The following is a 24,147-nucleotide window of genomic DNA, read 5'->3' on the forward strand; positions in this document are numbered from 1 at the left end:
AATTCTTCTCATTGAGGGTGACAGAGCACTGGAACAGGCTGCCCAGGGAGGTTGTGGAGTCTCCTTCTCTGGAGACATTCAAAACCCGCCTGGACATGTTCCTGTGCGACCTCACTTAGGCATTCCTGCTCCAGCAGGGGGATTGGACTAGATGATCTTTTGAGGTCCCTTCCAATCCCAAACATACTGTGATACTGTGAAATGTAGCAGGTTAAGAATAGGAAGCTAGTTCATTTACCTCTTGCTGTAGGGCTTTGATATGTGGCCCATTATCTGTTGCTCATGCCTTATATGATACATCATCCTGTATTACAGCTACATGAAAAACGACATAAAAGTGCTCAGGAGAACAAGAAAAGTCACAGCTAACAGGGAAAAACAGAAATGGATGGATACACCAGTGATTAAAACTGTAGCTGAACCAGCTGCCCTCAAATTAAGATCCTCCAGAGAGCATGCATTTGTGCCAGTTCAGGTTCCAGCCAAAGCTTTGTATAAAACATCAGGTAGCAAAAAAGTACAGATCTTTTCATAGCTGGTGAAGTTGAGATAGAACTACCCTATACCAGAATGAAATGTGAAATTTTACACTGTGTTTTCATATTGGCATCAATGATGCACATTGAAAAGCTGTACCACTTATAGCACCTATACAAACAAACCGATCAGTCAAATTCCTCTTTAAAAACTCATGTAATGACAGTGGTCAAAGTTTATTGAACCCCTGGCACTATCGAGTGTATAGTTCACTACCACTAAGTTGTGCTACTCAAAGTTGGTGCATCCCCTGTGCAGCTGGCAAAAATATACTGTATAACAAGCTCTTCTGTCTTCACCTGCATTATCAGTGTGAAAGTATTTACCTCTGTGATCAATATCAATGTATTATATATCCAAGCAGTAATGATAATAGCAGCCAAGAGTGTACCAGTTTGTCAGGAATATGGCCTAGAACTAGCAAATCAGTTACTCTTCCTAGAAGTATCATACTAGTTTCAAGTGCCAAATGAAAATTAAGATGCAGCAAGTTCACTCTCCTGATACCAGAATTGTTAGCAAGCTCAGTGTATCAGTTAATAGTACCTGCTGGTACTTACGCTGCTTCTCAGTACAGAATAATTAATGCAGGGTAGGCAGAGGTATTACTAAAAACTATGTACAAAGTAGTGTTCTACATCAATTTAGGAGGAAGACAGCATGACAAGGATGTTGTATTGCTCAGGAGTTTTGTGGGGAATATCTCCATTATTATTTTATAGGAAAGCTGCTATGTTACATTAGGAAAGGACCATCTCAATGCCACCTATCAGCATGACACATCAAGTCTCAAGACTTCTCTGAACCAAACTAAGAATCTGACTTGCCAAGATTGTATCTGAAATAAACTACATGCCTTGTATATTTGGGTCACTGAAGTGATAGGTGTTAAAGATGGCTTACATAAAGTAGTGAAAAGCAAGTCACAGGTACTTAACACCCCTACAAAAATTATTAGCTTTCATCATGATAGCAGACCTGTAGATAAAAGATGTCAGTAATCCAGCATATGGTATACGAAAAATATTTTTCTGGCTTGCCTTGCAAGAGACATGACATAACTATTTTCCCTTGTTACCCCATTTTATTTGGCTTGAAGAATTACCTACGTTACTCTGAAAAATGTGAATGCATTTCATGCATAGTACTGTGTTTCTGTTAAAAAGTGATGAATTCAATGAAATTCATTGAATCCAACTGAGAATTTCTACTATCTGAGACACAAAAATTTGAGCTAATCTATTTAAAATTCATTCTTAGGCAATGAGAAGGTGCCACTGGTGTCTAAAAATAGATTCTCACAGTATCTGTTTGTCTCTATTGTCTTTTTGTTTCAAGAAAATAAATAAAACATCACTATAATATGCCTTTTGGATTAGGAAGTGTGGCTTGCTGAAATAGTTCATCTTAATGAATAATACCTCATTTTTTAGTCATATTTATTGATTCTTACAAGCAAAAAAAATCAGCAAAATTTAAAATTATTTCATTTATTATTTTTTTCTGACAGATTCCTCCCTTTTCTGATATTATATATCCTTAGACTCAGTGATACTTTTGAAGATTTTTTTTCCTATCATTTGTTTTGGGATAAATACAGAGTTCAAATGCCAAAATAATAACACAAGAGAAAAAAAAAAAAATCTCTTGCGGATTTCTGCAGGTCATCAAGTCCACAGTCCAGTTCCAAATATTCAAGCAGAATACTTATGCTCCTCCAGTTTTTAACAGGGAACACATGAGTAGTCTCTTGTTTTATTGATACATGAGTTTATCTGATTGCGAGATATATTGCTTCCTTCCTTGGTGAAACTTTTAAGAAACCTTTTTTTTTGTTGTTTGTTTATTTTCATTTCTCTCTTCATCTTCTCTACAGGCAGATATATGCTTAGCTAGGAAGGGGTGTGTTTGCTGAAACTCTTTTGAATTTGGTGACATATATTTGTTGTTTCAGATGGAAGAGTTTGAACTCATTTATGTAGATATCTGCTTTCTATGAAAGCTTTCTGCTGCTTGGCTGGACAATGATAAGAAACTGAGTGCTCTACTTGGGATCTTTATTCTATTTTCATGCACAATAATAAATAGTTTTATAAAAGAGTCAGGGTTCTAGTATAACATCTAATAGTTATAAAAGTAAACAAATTATCCTGTTCCTTTTATGAGAGTAATTAACTCCTTCATTAAATTTTGTCCATTATAATTAGTTATTTATTTCTTAAAATGTACCTGTGTAATGGGAAAAATAGCTTAAAGGCAGAGTCTTGGAAAACTGGATGTAAGAGAGTGGAGTATGACAACATAATCAGTGAATAACAGGGAATGGAAATTTATAAGATCACAGCAAAGGTATCAAACTCTAAAGACTGAAGTTAAGACCAAAAGTTTATGGACAAAAAAAAAAGGATGAGGACTAGTGTACTGCCTAAAAAGATATATAATGTAAGCAGGACAATGGATACAGGCAATGGTTGCAATAACTGCTTGCCTTTTTTTTTTTTCTATTGTTCGCAGCAAAAATTAAGAAAATTCCAAGGTCAAGAGAATGACTACAGTTATTAAAGGGAAGATAAGATATGGTGGTTTGAATAACATAATTTAGCTACAGAAAGGGACTTCTAATCTGAAACAAATTTGGAAAGAAGTTGCGAAGTGTTCATGTGTAGAATATCTTCGTTAGTGATGCTAATAATCTAGGTTTAAAAAATTTTGCAGTCAAATCTAATTTAATTTAAAAAAAATGGCCAAAGTCTTTCTCAAGAAAATTATACCTGCTAGGTATCATCACATTGTTGTTTTCATGGCTTGCTTCAGTCTGCAAGTTTCTGTTATTCATGTATACTAGTAAACATTTTCTGTGCTGCGCTCTTCCAACATATTTGTGCATGAAGGGCTAACATAGATAATGAGATTTATTTCACCTCAGGTTAAGCATCTCAGAATTAAACATCTTTGCTTTTCATCTAATTTCCTCCACAGACACTACAGAAAAAAGCATCTTCAGAGAAGTATTTATCATGCTTCTAATAGATGCCTGTTTAAAGACAAATTAATCATTCTTTGGAAGTCTCACTCATTCTCTCTTTCAATTGATTATAGAGAAAGTATAGGCTTCTAACTTGGATTGCATGCTCAACCTTTAAATGACTCAAGTGAGATGAAATGAATCTCATTTAGAGCCATTCGCCCCATGATGAGTTGAATTTCTCGAATAATAGTTCTAATTCATATTATACTATTCAAGCTTTTACTGTTTTATCCATATTCATGGCTACAGAAAACAATTGTCTTGAAAATTACACGTGGAAACTTTATTCCTTTAACCATGAAATGTTCTTTATTATTTCTTTAATTAGATATTGTTATTAGCAGGAAAATATTTTGACTTTGAATATTTTTTGTTCATAAAAACAGCCAAAGTGACATACATTGGGTGGAAGCAAATAAACACAATAGTTAATTCTTGGTGAGAGTGTTCCATTATCCTAAATTCCTGAGACACTTGAATTCAAAGGTATTGGTAAATCCCTGTGAATTGTACATATTATGTGTATGTAATTAATACCATAAGCAAAATAACAAAATTAGTTTAAATCTCACAAACAGACACAAACACACATATAAATACACATACACTTCCTCTTACTCTATTTCAGAGTGTTGTTTTTTTTTCAAAATTATAGTATCAAAACAAACACCTTAGACTTCGGAAGTGCAGAATTCAACTCCTGGGAGAGTTCTTGCTCAGGAGACTATTAGGACTCCCATGGGAGCCTGTCCTGGAGGGCAAAGGTACTCAGAAGTGCTCAGAAATTTTCGGAAGCAGCCTTATCAAAGTACAAGAGTTGTTCATCCCCCTAAATGAGAGAAAAAAGAGGGGGCGGGGTGGGGGAAGGGAAAAAAAAGGGAAGAGTACACTTAGAAATAGAAATAAACCAGTCTTGTTAAGCAGGTAGCACTCAAAGAGCTCAAATACGAAAATAAATATATGAGAGATGGGAAAAGGGACAGACACCTAGAGAGGAATAAAAAAAAAAAAAATGCTTCAACTCAAAAATGAATACAAAAAATATTTCTTGAGCTTGCGGAGGTGCAGTATGAAGGCAAAAGCTCAGCTGGAGCTCAGACAATTAAGAGAAGCTTCTATAGGTATGTTAGTAACGAGTGGAAGTACAAGGAAGACAGAAGACTGCTGCTGAATGGAGCTGCAAAGTTAGAAATTACACAGAAAAGAGGTACTCAGTGTTGTTTTCACTTCAGTCTTTAAGGGTGATGTCAGCTCCTGTCTATTCTGAGATGAAGTGGCAAAGCAAAAGGTGAGTCAATGACAGTAGAGTTGAGATAGGGACCATCTCTGCCAATTAGACAGATAGAGGTTTGTGGGACCTGATTTGATAAATCTGAGGACAGTTGGAAGACATTACTGCAAAACGACTCTGTCATTTTTATAAAGTCATGGAAACCAGGGAAGATCATAGGTGATTAAAAAAAAAAAAAAAAAAAAAAGGCAATATATGTCTATCAACAACAACAGAATCTAGAAAAAACAAACCAGGTCGCCTCACCTCATTTCCCAGGAAAATTAGAGAACTGGTCCAGATGAAAGCTTTTTCCACACACGTGAAGGACAAGAAGGAGATTGGGAAAAGCCAACACACATTTACCAATATTAAATTGTGCTGAGCCAATCTAACCACCTTGTAGCCTTCCTCAGTTAATGAAAGAGAGCAGTGGGGATCCATGTACCTTGACTTTTGCAAGATGTTTGACAATTTGGATAAAAACAATTTGGATAATGGGATTGAATACACCATCACCAAGTGTGGCAGAATGCAACGCCCCTCCCTCCTTCAGTATGGCACATCTCCCTCTTTCTCTGCTACTTGAGGCTAACAGCTTCTTTTGTTTGGCCCAGAGCACCCTGGCTCCTGGGACATTGGAAGAAGGGAGTGCCAAGGCACACTGAGCCGTGCCCAGTGTGGGGGATGTTTGGAGGCTTCAGGGGCACCCACAGACAGTGTGGGGGTGCAGAGAAGCTTCTAGAGTGCCTACAGTCAGATCTGATCAGATAAAAACGGGACTCTTGTTGAGACCCAGGCCCATTTTGCCGCGGGTCTCTCGGAGTACGAGCTTAGCCACTGCCGCCAGGAGAGCCCCCCTCCCTGGGATGGAGACTCCGCTTGCCTCGCCGCCACGGTGTAAGTAAAACTTCTCGCAGGATTGTGAGTATATTTATACTTTTCGTGCACATATGCACGTATAACTTTCCGCGCTCCATATGAGCGCGTTTAAAATTAATCCTCGCAGAATCACGGGTGTATTTTCTTTCCGTGCACATTTGCACAAGTACTTTATTTCCTCGCACAATCACGAGTGGCCGCCGAGACCCCCTCGCACAATCACGAGTGTATTTTCCTCCCGTGCTTCCACATAAGCACGTGTAGGATTCCGTGCACATTTGCATGTGTAAAATAACTCTCGCAGGACTGCGAGCGTATTATAAATTTACTCTCGCGGAATCGCGAGTGCGCACTTTCCGTACTCACTGCGAGTACGTGTATCTCTTTAAAAATAATCCCGCACCGTGTTCAGGCAAGTGTGTATTCCTCCGGGACTCAGGGACGGCTCCGGCATTGTTTTGGTGAAGCCACGTGCATGCACTCTGTGGACCTCCTGTTGTATTAGTGGCTGCCCCTCTCAATAATTTTCCTCAACTGATATCCGAACCTGTATTTAAGTCACTTTTGGAGTGCTAAAACCCTGTTCCTCGCTGGTTCAATAAAAGTTGTTTTTGGACCTTGTTGTCCCTTAAATTGACCTGCGGGGTGCCTCCGTGACACCAAGTTTCCAAGTGACAGCACACTAGGAGAAGAGGTAGATAACACTAGATGGAAGAGATAAAATGCAGAATTTTCAACAGTCTAGAAAATCATGCCAAAAGGAATCACGTGAGATTTAACAATGATAAATGTGAAGTCCTGCAGAAGTGATGAAATAATCCTTATCAGTAGTACAGGCTGGGGACTAACTGGCTGGGGAGCAGCTCTGCTGGAAAGGATCTGGAGGTGCTGGTGGACAGTGAGCTGAATGTGTACTACCAATGTGTCTTTGCAGTAGTGAAGACAAACCATGTCTGTGACTGTGTTGGCAACTACATCACAAGGTTCATAATTACTACACTCTGCTCACATCTTGTTAGGTCACGCCTGGTATACTGCACCAAATTTCAGCACGTTCAATAAAACACAGACTGAACAGGGCAGCATTAGAGAGGGCCCTCAAGGGCTGGAGAATTTGATGTGTGAAGTTGAAAGAACAGGGTTTTTCAGCTGAGGGAAGAGAAGACTCAAGAGGGATCTAATCACCATTTTCCATTACCTGAATGGTAGTTGTAAAGGTGATAGAGGTATTCTTCTCAAAAGGCTGCAAAATGAACAGACAAGAGACAATAGGCATGAGTCACTTCAGAGGAAGTTCCATTTGAATACAAGAAAAAACACTGGATAAATATTGGAAAGGTTGCTCAGACCAGTGGTGGAATCTCTCTTGCTGGAAACATTCAAGATGGTTTCACAGGTCCATGGATAGCCTAGTCTAAGGCCCTGCTTTTCACAGAGGACTGGATCAGAGGGTGTCTAGGGGTCCCTTTCCAGCCTAGATTTTTCTATAATTGTACCTTTCACCCCACAAAATGCATTTGTTTCATGTCAGACCATTAGTCAAATTAATCTGAATTTATTAGAGAACTAAATTTAAAGTGGACTAGTTTTAATACATCAAAGTCCTCTATGGATACTCTCATTCACAATTTGAGGGATCTTAAGTTGTTTTACTGTAATTCATTTTCCTTACAGTAAATTAAAAACACAATATTTTCTTTCTATTTATTTTTCTTTCAATTTAAATTTAGAATATGTGCTCAGAATGTTGCTCAATCACAAATAAATAAATGCATGTTCAGATAATTTAAGCTCTCTCCAGTCAGAACATTAAAATACCTCTAATACTCCCGCAATCTATCATCAGTGGATAATGAAGGGTCATATTTGTACTGAACCAGTCTGGTCACTTGATGAAAACATCTCAGTTTTTACATCCTCATTCAGACATTTATGTTGTACTAGTACAGATGTCAGGTTATTTGACTAACATTCCATCTGCAACAAACACATTATGATTTGGAAACACTGGTGAATTTGGAAACACACAGACTTTAATCATTACAGGAAAATGCAGTTTGACACCTTCAACTGAATAGCATCATAAGGTTAAAAGTGTCTAGCATCACCAATTAATCATGTCTCAGTCTGTTTAAACTCAGATGCAGCATGGATATTCACGTAGCTTACTGCTTTGTCAGTATTTTAAAGTATGAACATTTAAGAAGCAGACCTGGGGATGCAGCATGAATGCTGATTTTCACTGATACATAACCATAAGGAGGGGAACAGTGGACAACCCATAAATCTGTCCTCTCTGCAGTAATTTTTAATCTCATAGAAACATCATGTGGTGGCCCACTTAATCTACTCAGTGGAATACTTGTCCTGCAGAGGCACCAAATATATCATGTCAACTTCTTCTATCTTAATTGTTCCTTTTTTTTCTGCGTGGAAATGAACACTTAAAAATGCATAGTGACCTATTGAACTGATGTGCAGGCCTATATGGAATATGCTCCTCACTGTACTTTATATGATATGACAAAATGACCCTGAAAATGAATGCAAAGCAGGTTGTGTCAATGCTGTAAAGAAAAAAAAAATGACTTGGCCAGACGTAGCATGTTTTGCCCAGTTTAATTCAATTTTTTGAAATTTTGTTTTGGATTTCAATCCCTCTTTAAAGAATGTTTGCACCCTGAAGAAAGAGGTGTGCTTTCAAAGAAGGGTCATAATGATGCATAAATTGCCTGCTTTGAAGCTTTGTTAAAAACTCTTTGAAGATTGAGGCTAATCTGGATATAGACACTACAGAGACAGGCAGAGTTGACCAGACAAAAAAAAAAAAAAATTAAAAAAGCCCTGTCTTTCAAGTTCTTCTGCTCATTCTTATGCATCAGCATACCTAATTCACATTTCTTAAGCAGTCTGTAACCTGTGTCAGTCTCCAAGAACAACGATACTTCTGAGAGAGCTGATTCAGCAGAATGAGAACTAGCAAGAACAGCCTTTCTGAAGTCATGAATACAAAAAGCAAACAAGGGCTTGAACTAAACTCCCTGATCTGAAATGCTCCAGTGCAGAAGTACTTTATTTTTTGCGGGTAGTCTTAACAATGAGCCATGTATGAAAAGTGTCAAATTAAAAAAATATATATATATTTATATTACAAATGTCTTAAACACTTCATTTTTATTCACAGTTGCTGTGAGAGTTCACCTCAAAATAAAATGTAATATCAGTCTCTAAGAGCACACGCTAATGAAAAAAGGAGAGTTCCTATTTATTTTATTATTCTTAAAAATAAATTGATTTCTACTTTATATTGTGAAAGGCAGGTGAAGTGACATCATTTACACTAGGGACTTGTCATTAGCAGGTCTCTTATCGGATTCAGAGATCCTTTCAATTAGACTGTTGGTTCATTTAGCACAACACCATTTCTGCAGCTGGGACTTACATTTCTAATATTGCAGCAACTAGAAGACTCATCCTAGAGGGCAATCACATCAGCTAGATGTTCTACAGAAAATTCTCTATTACAATGTACTACATATAATTATTCCTTCTCCAGCACACAAAGGCCTGACCCTAAAACAGAGTTCATTTGTACTGTGAACTGTGAAGAACTGTGAAAAACCAAAAGCATGAAAAGAAATTGGGGTCAAAGAGGTTAAACATGCAGCAGTTTGTGTTCAGGTAGCAAAAGCGACAGTACTGAGAATATTAATGTACAACTGGAGTGTCCTGGTTCACATTCAAGTGTTTTCTTTATTGAGCATTGTCACTTCCCTGCAGCTATCAATTGACATCTGATAGAAAAATACAAAACCAACATGATAGATAATTATGTGCTACCATATCCACAGGAGACAGTCCTTTTTACCTTCACAAAACTAGTGTGATGATTGTGTCCCAAGTATCAGATTTTCTTTCACATCCTTTTTTCTGCCAAATGTGTGTACTAATAATCTTGTAAGTGTAGTAAATTAAAAGGAAAATAATAAAAATAAGAATATACACATTCCTTAAAATCCCTTTAGAACATTAGAGATGCAGTGAAAGCTGTGAGCAAAAAAGTGTCATGGTGATTGTGTGTGTGATCGGTATGACTAAAACCAGATATTTACAATACAGACATTTAATGCAAGCTAGTTATTTTAAACTTCCTTTATAGCAGGGACAGAAAAAGGCAATCTTCAATAGGATATGACTGATCTACTTCTAGAGTAAGTATCTGAAACAGTACAGATCAGCCAAAACAAACAAACAAAAAAAAATTTTTTTTTTGTTTTTTTTTTTTTTCTCTATTGATTGTAAAGGATATTTAAGGTGACCAGCTTGGACGCTGCCATTTTCCCTGCAGACAGCTTGGGTAAGATGAATCTTTCTTTGGAAGTCTATTCAGAGATTCACTGAAAGTAAAATAAGTAATTATGGAAAATTAAGCATTCATTATGTTTCTGTCATATTTTCTTGATATGCTTTTAAAAACTTTCCTTCATTCTAAATATTGAACAATACTTTATAAAATAAATAAGCCAAACATACTTTTCTAAGTGCTGTTTTCTCTTCTTTCCATATAATCTGTATCCATATATACAGATTCTTTTACTAAATTCAAGATTTCACAGAATCACAGAATTTCCACTTCAGTAGTCTTACTGTCATTGTCTGCATTTGGACTGGCAATACATTTTTATAAACAGTATATTTAAAAAGGTAAACTCACAAGAAAAGTATCCCTATGAAAAATAGCTAATTATACTTCAGGGTTGAGTAACCATATGCCCAAATTTTATTATCTTACGTTGTAGGGAGACAGATTGCTATACTTAGAGGTGTTGTTGCTATACTTAAATAGATGTGTGAGAAGGGTAATGTTTATGTTCATAACACAGTAAGACCCGAATCACTTATCATCAATTTATCCTGATGATTATTTCACAAAACTATACTGATGAGTCTCTCAGGTAGCATTAGTTATATTTAAATTTCTAGGTAGACTGGAAGAAATTGCTTATTATAAAAAATATAGGAGGAGAATGTACCTGTAAGTTCATTCATCCTACCTCAGACCAATGCACTGTACTTAAATTCACAGACTGGTGTGTTCTTATGGGTATATCCTTTACTAATTCTCTCTCAGGGAAGATGCGAGTGGCATGGAAACTGTACAAACATGAAATCATAGCATATGATGAGGGGATAACTTCCTCATGATCTCGTGGAGACCTGAGGTGTGCCCACCTGCTGCCTGCTGCAGCTTCTCTTCTGTTGTGCCAATCCAGTCACCATGAAATGTGGGTCAACATGCCAATGAGCTGTGTCTAACACAGAAAGGAGAGAAAAAAGAGAACTAGGAGCTATTTGGAGAATGAGGATGGCTAGTGCCCCTTCTACTGTAAATCCACAGCACTGTATGTGGGAATTTCCCTGGAGAAATTATCATTATTTCTTCATCCTTAAAATCTTTCTACTTCAGACTTTGTGATTCAGAGCCCTGTTTTTCCAAACTGAGAGAATGAAACACAGTTATTGCTGTTATCTTAGTCTGTAAGCAAGAGAGCATGTAGCGATGTGAGATAAGAAAGAAGAAATACAGAACAAACAGAAGCGAGACTGGCAAGTTAGATGCCTTTAGTCCCATTTCGGAACACAGATGTGAAATCAGCAAAGAAAATAAAACAACCTCATGATGTCTTGATAAGAAATAAAACCCTCAGAAAGGAAGAAGTGGAAGCTGGCAGCTAGCTGATAAAGTTTGCCGATCAGGCTGTTCCTGGGAACACCAAGGTCATGGCTTCAGCACCTGACCGTGGTCTGACAGCATTGACCTTAGTGATGGTATCAGGGGAAGGGAACATAAAAGTGGTTTAATCCAAAGCACACCTCCCCCAGAACATTAATTTGCATGCCAGTAAATGAAGTTATTTACTTAAAACAGTTCATAAAATCATACTTCTAATTCTCTCAGCATAGTAAAAAGCACAAAAATAAAGTGATCACAAGACTGGAGGACTACAGATCTTCATCAGAACGACTTTTTTCTTGTAATTATTTTTGCTAAACTTACTGAGTTGTATAAACTATCTGCTAGACACAAATGAATAGCACTGTAACCATATTGACAGAAGATACTCTAAAACATTTATTGTCCTCACTGATTAAGAAATATAAAATTGAAGTAATATTTATTAAGACTATCTACATTGCTTACTAGGACTACTCTTGATTCTTGACTAAAAAGAAGCTAAGTCAAGTTGCTGGTAGTAATAGGCTAATACATATCTAGAGTACAAAGAAAGTAATTTAATAAACATTGATGTTCATTTGATTTCTGGAGAAAATAAAATAAAATAAAACAAAAAACAAACAAACAAACAAAAAACAACAACAAAAAACAAACCAAAACACCTTTCTGCATTAGCTACCTTATTTGCTAACTGTATGTGCAAAGCTGGTGTAAAAAAAAAAAAAAAAAAAAAAAAAAAAAGTTGAAAAGGTGGGTTTTGGGAGCTTTTCCCAAAGTAATGTTATCTTAAAACCAGGATAGTCTGTTTCAATTAGGCCATGCTAACAAAGCAAGATAAATAAACTCCATCTGTTCCTCAGTGTTTAAATCAACTACTTCCTGTATGAATTTTAAAGTTAAGAAACTCACTAAAGCACAAAATTAAACTCTAAAGCAAAGTTAAAATGGTGTAGACTTGCGAAACATATTAGGAGTACAAAGTATACTACCAAGAACTAATTCTGATCAGTTTACACAATACAGATATTTAGAAGGATTTTTTTTCAGAGTTTATATTCAGTGTACTCAATGTATCTTAACCTTTTAATCCTTTGATTAACTTTTCTTGGCTTTGATTCAGAACTTTTAATGGCATTTGAGGTAAAAGTAGTAAACATGAAAACCTGGGAGTTATGGTTGACAACAGGTTGACCATGAGTCAGCAGTGTGCCCTTGTGGCTAAGAAGGCCAAATGTACCCTGGGGTGCATCAGGAAAAATGTGATCAGCAGGTCAAGGGAGATTATCCTCCCTCTCTACTCTGCCCTGGTGACACCCCATCTGGAGTACTGTGTCCAGTTCTGGGCTCCCCAATTTAAGAAGGATGGAATTACTGGAGGGAGTCCAACGGCAAGGTACAAAGATGGTTATGGATTTGGACCATCTTTCTTATGATGAGAGACTGAGAGAGCTGGGTCTGTTCAGCCTGGAGAAGAGAAGGCTGAGAGGGGATCTTATCAATGCTTACAAGTATCTGAAGGGTGGATGTCAAAAGGATGGGACCAGAGTCTTTTCAGTGATGCCCAAAATTATGATGAAGGGTGACAAGCACAAACTGAGGCATAGGAGGTTCCATCTAAACATGAGGAGAAATTTCTCTACTTTGAGGGTGCCAGGACCCTGGAATAGGCTGCTTAAAGAGGTTGTAGAGTTTTCTTCTCTGTAGACATTCAAAACCTGCCTGGGTGCATTCCTGTGTGACCTACTCTAGGGGAACCTTCTTTAGCAGGTGGGTTGGACTATATGATGTCCAGAGGTCCCTTCTAACCCTAGCCATTCTGTGATGCTGTGATTCTGTGACCTGTTGTCAGTGAATCTACTCCCATTTTAGATGACTAATTAGTTCAGTTTGATATGAATTTATGTAATTATTTTTTATGAATGTAAACAGATATTTTCCATTTATCAGTTTTTTTATGCTCTAGGATATCAAGATGGAACTAGTAGATATGTCGTTGGACTCAAAAAAACACCTCACCCTTCTGGATCAGGTGTAGGAGGGCCACTGGAATGGTGTTGGTTGTCTAAACAGGACTAGATGCCACAAACTCCTAAATAGGTCTCAAATATCAATTATATAGACATATTTCTCAGAACTAGTTGAGCTAGGCTGCCTTTATAGCAAATGGAGAAAAATGTTTATTTATTTATTTATTTAAGGATATGACTCATATGCCCTATTTCAGATACTTAAAATTAACCTTCTATCTAGAGGCACCTATAAAAAAGAGTCTAGACAAGTAAGGCTGATGGAATGATCTACAATGGTCATACAGGTTTTCAAACTTCTTTTCATAGTCACATATCTCATACTTAACATGGGCTGGTCTTGAGATCCATGAGCCAGTGCTCACCAAACTAGCTCCAGAACTGTTAAACCTTACCCAAATGTTTCTGCCTCCAAGTTAACTAGCCCTGAATTTTTTTGCTTTGGACAACTGAAACAGTTGTTGCAATCACAGAGTTCGTATTTTTACGTAGAACACATACAGGGGTAGTGTTTGATAAAGTGCATCAGGTTAGATTTCCAAACTAGAATTTAGACCTCTTTTATGATTGGTATTTTCTAACAGCTAGATTATACATAACTTTTTTCACTATTGTGATGTTATGAATTTCATTTTTAGATTTCCAACTTTCTCTCAGTGTGTTGGGAATTTAGACATCTTAGATATATAATTTAGTATTTAACAGTTAATTATACTTACAACTTGAAAAACATATGCAGTACAAACTGTCTATATACACTATGCAATATTTAAGTGCCTGTTTGGAATTATCCATTTCTCCCTACACGTAGTAACAGTTGCTTTTTGAATATGATATTTGATATCAGGAAGTCTTATAGCTTTTAGGTTTATGGAGTAAAGACAAACTTTTCCATGTTATAGACTTATGCAGTGTGGGTTTTATAAGAATGGAAATAAAATATACCTTTCTCTTAATTTGGTTGTATGTCTTCCATTGGCCAAATCAGATAATCTTTTTCCCTTGGAAAGTTCTCCTTACTTAGTCTTTACATTTCAACAATTGTTCATGTGAATAATTACTAATTGTATATGAGATTAATGCCAGAGACATTAACCCCACAATAGATCAGAATTACTAAAAGCTTAAGTATTTAAAGCATGCAAAAGTATAAAGTAGACATAAGATATGTTAAAATAATCTCATGTTTAAACTGAGACAAAAGTCTCACAAAGTTCGAGTCTCAGACAATATTACTAGGGAAGTAATAACACTCATAAACATTTCAATTACTACTGAACACAAATGGAATGTTAGAACTGTCTGGTTCAAGCAGACTAATTATCACTTCAAGGTATTTATAAATTCTGTCAGTACCTGTACTAGTCTCCATGAGAATCATTACTTTGAGAGCATAAGCACTGTAGTTGACTCATGACAGTTCATAAGCAAGATAATTTAATTTTCCAGTTCTAATCCTAACTATTAAGAGAAACATAAATAATCTTGAAACTATAAACTAAAGAAGATTTGAATTGAGCTGAAATACCTATTTTACAGCTATTGCTTGTAGATAAAACACAAGAAATCTCAGACTACATGGAAATTAAGGTCAATCTCATGATATAAATTTCTAGATAATTTTTCTATTTTATGCATGGACACTGTGACTTGCACAGTCAAAAGAACTTAATTTAGCCTATGCTAAATGTTCTATGCCTGCAAAAGGAGGGCTATTGTATTTGATTCTCTTCTTGATGTATTTTTCTCTCTTCTGTCTCTTTGGGCCAACAAATTGATAACATTTCTGTATGAGATCAGCTTCATTAATTACGCAGTAATTGCAAATATTTTTTCAATTACGATAATTTGTAATAATTTCTAGGATTGAAGACTTAAGTTATTAAGTCTTTGGGGATAATTGCTGCTTTCTGTGCTTTTGGGCTGTTGAGTTCCATGGAACTGTGGTCTTGGTCAAAGTTTAAAGACAATAATTAACACAGCTCAAAATAATTATGCTGATAGGTATATCATTCAGCATTCACTTGAAAGGAAAATTTTCCCATTTTAAGCCTGATGTTATCATAAATTGTACGAATATCAGTCATCTTCACCTAGATGTTCCTTGATTCAAGGATTATTAGTCATTTTCAGCTGGATTTCTTGAGGATGACTTTATTATTTTTGTTCAGTGAAGTCATAAATTTAAATACATTTATGCAAATTTAGCCACCTAAAAACCTATAAATATTATGCACTTAAGTATTGTAGGCTGTTTAAGAGACCTAAGAAAAAAGTGTATTCACTGAAGATTAACTCCACAAAAGCCAAATTCCTTTGCATAAGTCATAAGAATAGAAATCACAGAACTACACACCAGAACAACTTTTAAAGGTGTGGTGTCCCTACAGTCAGAACAAACTGGAGAATATGAAAAGGCACATACCCTTTTTAAAATGAAGACTTTTTCATAGCTTCACAGTGGGGGAAAATTGTCAGTGAACCTCTACCTGCACCAGTGAATCTTCATAGTTTCTTTAAAAGCGGGTTAATACCAAGGCAGCAAAATTTACAGGTATTAATTGATACTGTGAAACCTATGCAGATCACATAGATGTGTACATGGTCTAGCAACATGAGACAGTAAAATCAGTTACCAAATTCAAGTGCTAAGTAATGTGTAAGGCAGGGACTCAAAGCAAACTACAAATTTTAGTACATTCTTGAACTAGTCATTAAAACTCAGAATCATAAAATCATACAATAGTTTGAGTTGCAACAGATCTTAAAGATCATCCAGTCACAACACCCCTGTCATGGTCAGGGGCACCTTCCACTAGTCCAGTTTACTCAAAGCCTCATCCAATCTGGCCTTGAACACTTCCCAGGAATGGGGCATCCACAACTCACCTGAGCAACTGGTTCCAGTGTCTCACCACCCACACAGTGAAAAATTTCTTCCTCATATCTAATCTAAATCTACCATCTTTCAATTTAAAGTGATTACTCCTTGTCCTACCACTATATGCCCTTGTCAAAAGTCTCTCTCCAGCTTTCTTATATGCCCCCTTTAGGCACTGAAAGGCTGTTAGAATATCCCCCCAGAACCTTCACTTCTCTGGGCTGAACAACACCAACTCTCTCAGCCTGTCTTCACAGGAGAGGTGCTCCAGCCCTCTGATCATCTTCATGGGCCTCCTCTGGACCTACTCCAACAGGCTCATACCCTCCTTATGTTGGAGGATCCAGAGCTGAAACAGTCACCCAGGTGTGTCTCATGAGAGCAAAGTAGAGGGCAAGAATCAGCTCCCTCGATCTGCTGGCCACATTTATTTTGATGCAGCCCTAGACACAGTTGGCTTTCTGAGCTGCAAGCTCACGTTTCCATCTCATGTTGAGGTTCTCATCAACCAGCACCCCCAAGTCCTTCTTCCCAGGGCTACTTTGAATCCGTAATCCACCCAGCCTCTACTGGTGTTTGGTATTACCTAACCCATGTTCAGGGTCTTGGAAAAAATAAAATTTTATGTCTTTTAGGATCAATACCCATCCTTATTTAAAATATGTTAAATATTGGCAATTATTAGGAAAAGCAGTAGAGAGCAAATCAGGAAGCATTATAATGTGTTTTCGTCAATCAGTATAGACCCACATCTTCACAATATAATAGGTTCAGTATCATGTCATTGCAAATATAATAGAAACAAAATATGTAAAGAAGGGGAAAGAGACTCTGGGTTACGGAAAAGCTTCCGTGACCAGGAGAAGCAGAGCAGTTCAGAGCTCTTCGGTTTTGAATATACACTATAGTCTTAAACAGTGGATATTAAAGCATTAATTGCACTGAGAAATTGTAAAACAAAAATTTTGACCTATTTTTGATGTACTAGATTTAGGAACCCCTGACTCACCCAATGGTGAAATTGCTAGGCAAAACCTACATGCTCAAGGAATTACTTTTAACATATTAAAAAACATATAGTTTAAAATGATTTTGCCAAATGCATTAGACAAATTAATGAAATACACCTTTTTAGGACACTAAAAAAAAAGTCAGGCATAACTTCTCAATGAGGAAGTCTTTAAATAGTGATGGAACAGCCAGTAATAGTGATATGAGATAGGGTGCAAGACTTTTTGGCTTTTGACTTGATTTTTTTATGGCTGGTTATGTCTTAGTTATATCACAGGAAAATACACATATGTCTTCAGAATAAATACTCTTGAAGTAAATACTCCTGAAGTTATAACTATAGTGCATTGAATTAAAATAAGATGAATTAAAATATGATGGGATCTTCATATTATTTACAACTACATGACTCCTTCTGTAAGAATTTGACACAGTCTCCCACAGCATCCTTACTGCTAAACTGAGGAAGTGTGGACTGGACAAACAAGTAGTGAGGTCGAAAGGGAACTGACTGAAGGAAAGAAGCCAGAGAGTCGTGGTCAATGGGACAGAGTCAAGTTGGAGGCCTGTGTCTAGCGGAGTGCCTCAAGGGTCGATACCGGGACCAGTATTATTCAGTATATTCATCAATGACTTATATGAGGGAACAGAATGCAGCGTCAACAAGTTTGCTAATGACACCAAACTGGGAGGAGTGGCTGACATGCCAGAAGGCTGTGCTGTCATCCAGCAAGACCTGGACAGGATGAAGAGTTGGGCAGGGAAAAATTTAGTGAACTATAACAAGGGCAAGTGTAGAGTATTGAATCTGTGTAGGAACAACCCCAGGTTCCAGTATAAGTTGGGGAACAGCCTATTAGAGAGCAGCATAGGGGAAAGGGACCTGGGGGACAGCAGGATGACCATGAGCCAGCACTGTGCCCTTGTGGCTAAGAAGGCCAACAGCATCCTGGAGTGTATTAGAAGCGGGGTGGTTAGTAGGTCCAGAGAGGCTCTCCTTCCCCTCTACTCTGCCCTGGTGAGACTGCATCTGGAATATTGTGTCCAGTTCTGGGCCACCCAGTTCCAGAAGGACAGGGAACTGCTGGAGAGAGTCCAGTGCAGAGCCACAAAGATGATGAAGGGAGTGGAGCATCTCCCTTATGAGGAAAGGCTGAGGGAGCTGGGTTTCTTTAGTTTGGAGAAGAAGAGACTGAGGGGTGACCTTATTAATGTTTATAAATATGTAGAGGGTGAGTGTCATGAGGATGAAGCCAGGCTTTTCTCTGTGACAACCAATGATAAGACAAGGGGCAATGGGTACAAACTGGAACACAGGAGTTTCCATTTGAGTTTCAGAAGAAACTTCTTCACAATAAAGGTGACAGAACACTGGAAGAGGCTTCTCAGGGAGGCTGTGGAGTCTCCTTCTCTGAAGATATTCAAAACCTGCCTGGATGCCTTCCTGTGTAACCTCACCTAGGTGTTCCTGCTCTGGCAGGGGGATTGGACTAGATGATCTTTCAAGGTCCCTTCCAATTGCTAACATTCTGTGGTTCTGTGTGATTCTGTGATAAACACCAGTTTTTTTAGGTATTCCTAATATAGCTGTTAACAGATAATATTCAAAAGAGAGCAGTATATTTTAACATCTTTGGATAGTCTTCTTGAATGACGGTGAAGAAAACTGTTGCAGAAATAAAATTTAAAAAAATCAGAAGAAACATCTTAGAAACAGTTTTTACAGTATTTGTTTTTCATGAGAAAATTGTTTGGCCTTCCTAAGTCTTGCTCTCTTCTCAAACATATATCTTATGACTCCAGAGACACAAGAGAGTACGGAATTAAAATATCACTTGCTAGCCAAGATGTTGCCCATCTAGTTAATTACAATAAGAACTAATACTCAAAAAGAACACCTTGCAGAGATAAGGTGTTAATCAGAAAAGTTATTTGAACCCTTAAGAAAAAAAATTAAAAATTGTGCCACATTAAGCATGTGAAGTTCTTGTTCTTTCAAAACAAAGTCAATGTTTTTCAGTTCATTGAATTGTTACATTTTGGGTTTCCCTTAAATTCAACTCAGTTGAAATACATGTGGTTTCTAATATGCTAATTTTAAAGAAGCAAGTCTCCATTTGGGAAAAGATAAAGGCATCTTATGTTTTATTCATCCATTTCCTATTGTGCAGAATGCATTTTAGAAGGAAAGAGATGGAGGAGAAATCACTGGCCTGGAAGATATATTAAATGTATAACATAAGAAATGAAGCTGCCAGCAGTGGAATAATAGTGAAAACATTCAGATTTTCAAACCTCAGACCATATTTGCCTCTGGTAGATAGATATAAAGAACAAGTATATTTTGTGGGTTTTTTAAAAACAAAACAAAACAAAACACCACTTTGTTTTATTTTAATCATTTTTTCCCCAATCCTTTTGACAAATTTCAAAGTATTGTTATGTAAAATGTCAAAATGTCAAAATAGCACCTTTTTTTCCTTTAACAGCCTAACAGGAGTGTTTCATTTGGGAGACCCAAGCTCAGGCTTTTTTTTTTTTTTTTTTTTTTTTTTGGTTCAACAATACCTTTTTTTTTTTTTAATTATTTTGTCATCTTTTCTCTAGGAAAGAAAAAATCCTGGTTTAGGAACACACCTCAGTTTTTCTGTAACTTGATGTTCTTATAGGACATTAATGAGCTTCTCACCTGTCCAGACAACTTTATTTTTAATTTCCATTTCACCCATCTGATTTCATAAACTCTATCAATAGCACAGTATTCAGAATCCAAAACATAAATAAATGCTTAAAAACAGCTGTTGAGAAAACATATTATCTCTAAGGGAAATAGTGAAAACATTCTTAGAAAGTGAGGAAAGACACTATTTCCCCAGAACTACAGAGTGCAAAGTGCTGCACTGCCGTTTGTGTATACTAATTTATTGCCTTTTATTACACAACAATATTCAAGGCTGTGAAGAATACAATCTTCCTATTAACTGTACTCCAAACTAAGCTGTCATAAAAATCACAGTAAGGGGAAAACCCACCAACTCTCAAATAGAAACAAATATTACCACCTTAAACAAAAAGACATTATTTTAAATTGTCTTAACTTTTCTACATCAGAGTACCTATCTGGTGTCTATAAATATATTTAATAAGTGTTTTGTTTGTTTGTTTTTGTTTTATTTGTTTTAAAAACGTGGGGAAACACCATTCATAAAACAAGGTGGTTTCTGTGAGTTGGTGAATGCACATCTTCAAGCATGCCTTCTATGGATGATCATACGTGCTGAAATTCATACCTTAAAAATCACTGCAATGATAGTGCCTGCTCTGGAAGAAAATAAAATGTTTTCTCTATTAAGGTAGAAGAGACTTTAATTGGACAGTACTATTATTTTTGTTTTTTTTTCTTCTGGCTTGTAGAAATTTAAAGATCTGAACTGAATGTGAAAATGTTTATTGCTAGCCTAACACATCACAACTATGCCATTTTCTTGGAGACAACATAATGCTGGATCTGGGATTCAGAGCTGCTTTCCAAACTAGGAAAGATTTCCCTCTAGGGTCTTTTGGAGGGTATTGCTGCAGGAATGGTCAATGGGAAAAACAGAAGGAAATGTTTGAAGTTAAAAGTATATTTCAGAAGTTCAACCAGTCAGTAATTTAAATGCCCACTCTTGTGTAAGATCTTAATTTAGTTCCTTGTTCCTAAATTGTCCTGTAATATAGCAAGAACTGCTTCAACATCAACATTTTTCAGAATGGTATCTCACCCAAATAAGAAAATTACTAAGTAAAAATCTTACTTTACTTGAGTTGACTTTACATTTCTTGAAACTAACACATGCTTATGGAAATGTCTGACTGCATTTAATTAGTTCATAAAGGAATTTTAAAGCAGGAAGTCTACAAGTGCGTTCCAGAGAAAATGAATTAATTAGAATGAGTTAGAAATTGCTATCAATTACAGAAAATTATCTCTGTACTAAAAACAATTATTTTACTAGCATTAACAACTTAAACCACCAATCTTATGTAACTATGAGAGCGTTGTCCTCACACATATTCATAAAGTTATAATTCTGAGAAAACTCAGCTGTTTTTTTTTATCTTTCTTTTTAGCTTCTGAGAGTATATAATTACTGCAGAAGTCAATCAGAACAATAGCACTTTTTTTTTTTTTTTCTTATAAGGTTGTTTTTCCATTATTCATGCTTGAGTTTCATTCATAAAAGAAACATTGCTTTGTTTTTCTTTTTCTTAGGCTTATTCATAATTCAGACATAACTTTTAGGAGAAACTTGAAATAAAGCTCCAAGAAGGACTGTATGAACCACTCTGAACCTTGGCATTCCAGGACAACCTAAGTCACAGCTGAATCCTGCATCTTAAGCTCAAGTAGCCCATATTATATTAGGAGAACTAAAGAAGAAAGCATTTCAGTATTTTTTTATTCTCTTTGGACTATAACAAAGAATCTGAAGAGAAAGGGAAGGAAGGGAAGGCAAGCAAAGGAAAAGATAAATGTTCCTTGCCAAAAGCAAGCCTTTTTCATACTTTGTATGTTTTCAAAAATGATCAGGTCGGCTTTAAAAATTTCTGAAATTAAAATATATACATGCTCTTAGTGGTAGGTAATGAGGGAAGAAATCTCTCACCTTCCATTTCCCAGAGGTTTCCTCTTAGTTAGTCCTGGTGCATTCTAAGCAAGAAAAGTTACAAAAGAAGTCAGGTCTACTTATGATAAGATCATTCAAACAACCTTAAAACACATATTCAACTTGAAACCTGACATTATTTCCCAGAGGGTAGTTTTCTTTAAACATATAAAAGAGAGTCATTAATATTATTTATGACCTGAACCTCTAGAGCCAACCTTGAATTAGCTTCTTTATTAAAAGGCATTCAAGCAACTTCTGTGTTTCCCTGCTAAAATAGAATAATTTGTTACAAAATTACAGTTGGTGATCAAAATTATTTTCTGCAAACAAATGTCACAAAAAAAAACTGTGTAAGGTCACTGACAATTTTCTAGATGAAAGGAGGTGATCTATTAGTTGAAGAAAACAAACACTGAATTACATTTGCTATGGAAGCAAAAGTATATTGTTAATAAGCTCAATTAATTTTTCATATATTCCAAGAAGCTGGAAAAGACTAATTGAATTAGAATAATAAAATGCAATGAATACATATAGGGTTGTCGTTTTCTTTACTTGTTTTTTGTTTTAGTTTGCCAAGTATTTTTGAAACTCAGTTATCTTTTGTACACTGTTGTCTTGTTTTTGATAAAAGAGAAATTTTCATAACTAGTTTTGGATATTCCCTTCCAAATTTGCAGACAGTAGAAAACCTGTGCCCATGAGAAACATAAAGATAATTTCTGCAGCATAAAAAGACTCAAAGTTAATTTCAGTAAAACAAAGATCCTGTCCTTAGACAAAGAAGAACACTATAACATGCTTATTAAATTTATGTTGAATATAAAAGAGAGAAAAAAGTTAAAAGGCAGATGTAGGAATAAGAATAAAAAAATTAGGTAGCAGTTTCTCCCTGGTCTCAAAGTTTCTTTTACTCCAGTAAAAAGCACCAAACTGAGCCATCCTTCTTTACAGCCATGTGCAGAGACATAGTCTCACAAACTTTTCAGAGAGGAATTTATTTAAAAACATTGGGGTACAAACCCCTCTCAATAAACAAACAAACAAAAAAACCAAACCACAACAAAACACAAACCCCAGAGTAGAGAATCTAGCAGTTCCTGCACTGAAGAGGATTTCCCATAGCAAATGTATTACTTCTGTCATTCGCCTTTCCCACTATCTACTGGCTCATTTCAGGTAGAAGTTTAAGGCATTAAAAACCTAAATGGTTTCATGTATTTGTTTAGACAACCAGCACAGAATTGATCTAGGTTTACCTTTTTTACTGGCTATTTTCTGTTACTCCTTGACAGTTCTATCTGAATAATTGTTGAATGGATAAATAAAGGTTTTCTGAGGATTTTTTTGGTTGGTTTAGTGTTTCTTTTCTCCTGCCACATGCTGTCTCTTTCCCACAGCAATTAAATCATCTATGACACTTGAGCTAATGGCTCAGTAGATTAAATGAAGGGGAGTCTTTGCACAGCCCAGTCTTTTTAAGGCTTAATCAGCTCTGGAAATTGGTTTGATTAAAGTCTGATTGTCTTCAGACCATGAAGTAATACTAAAACTTAGAAAAAAATCTTGCATATCTGAAAATGTGCTAATATTTGCCATGTAAGTTCGTCTACTAAAATACATTGTTTTCCCATTACAGACCTGATCTTACTCAGAACATCGCTGTATCTGAATATGAATGACAGCATTGTACTTAGATTTTTCTATGAAACTGCTGCAGTTGCATGGAGGATAGATGATGGAGCTCAGTGGCTGATAGAGTGTTACGGTAGAGCTTAGAGAATTTGATTTTCTGTGGAATTTCTGTGGACTAACGTGCACATATTGCTTTTAACACATTCATATGATCTATATCGTAAACATTCTCATGGATGTACAAGATTCTTGAGCAAGTTTCAGTCCTGCTCTCAATAAAAGCACCTAATCAAAAGAGATAGACTAAATAACATCTAAGTTCAGACTTTCACTTGGCCCTCTATAGAGCTGGTGGAGAAAGACAGGCTGTTTCAACACATGATATAGAACGTATAATGTAGGATATTTGCTTGGAGCGAATATAAGTTAAGGGATCACATTATCTCAGGCTGCTAAGCTTGAGGCAGTTAGTAGCTTTTTATAGAGA

The 24,147-nt window shown here is 36.3% G+C and overlaps 1 long non-coding RNA gene across 2 annotated transcripts in view; it reads right to left on the bottom strand.

Moving 5' to 3' along the window:
* Positions 1-412: 412 nt before the first annotated feature.
* Positions 413-24,147, bottom strand: part of LOC110365941 (uncharacterized) — a 39,328-nt gene continuing 15,593 nt past the window's right edge. For both annotated transcript variants that reach the window (XR_010471306.1, XR_010471305.1), the window contains 3 exons: positions 22,023-22,066; positions 6,916-6,960; positions 413-4,394 (listed from right to left, as the gene is read on the bottom strand). This is a non-coding gene — a long non-coding RNA (uncharacterized LOC110365941). The remainder of the gene's footprint in view (positions 4,395-6,915; positions 6,961-22,022; positions 22,067-24,147) is intronic.

Source organism: Columba livia, chromosome 1 (assembly GCF_036013475.1).
Source record: "Columba livia isolate bColLiv1 breed racing homer chromosome 1, bColLiv1.pat.W.v2, whole genome shotgun sequence".
In the NCBI taxonomy this organism is placed as follows: Eukaryota; Metazoa; Chordata; class Aves; order Columbiformes; family Columbidae; genus Columba; species Columba livia.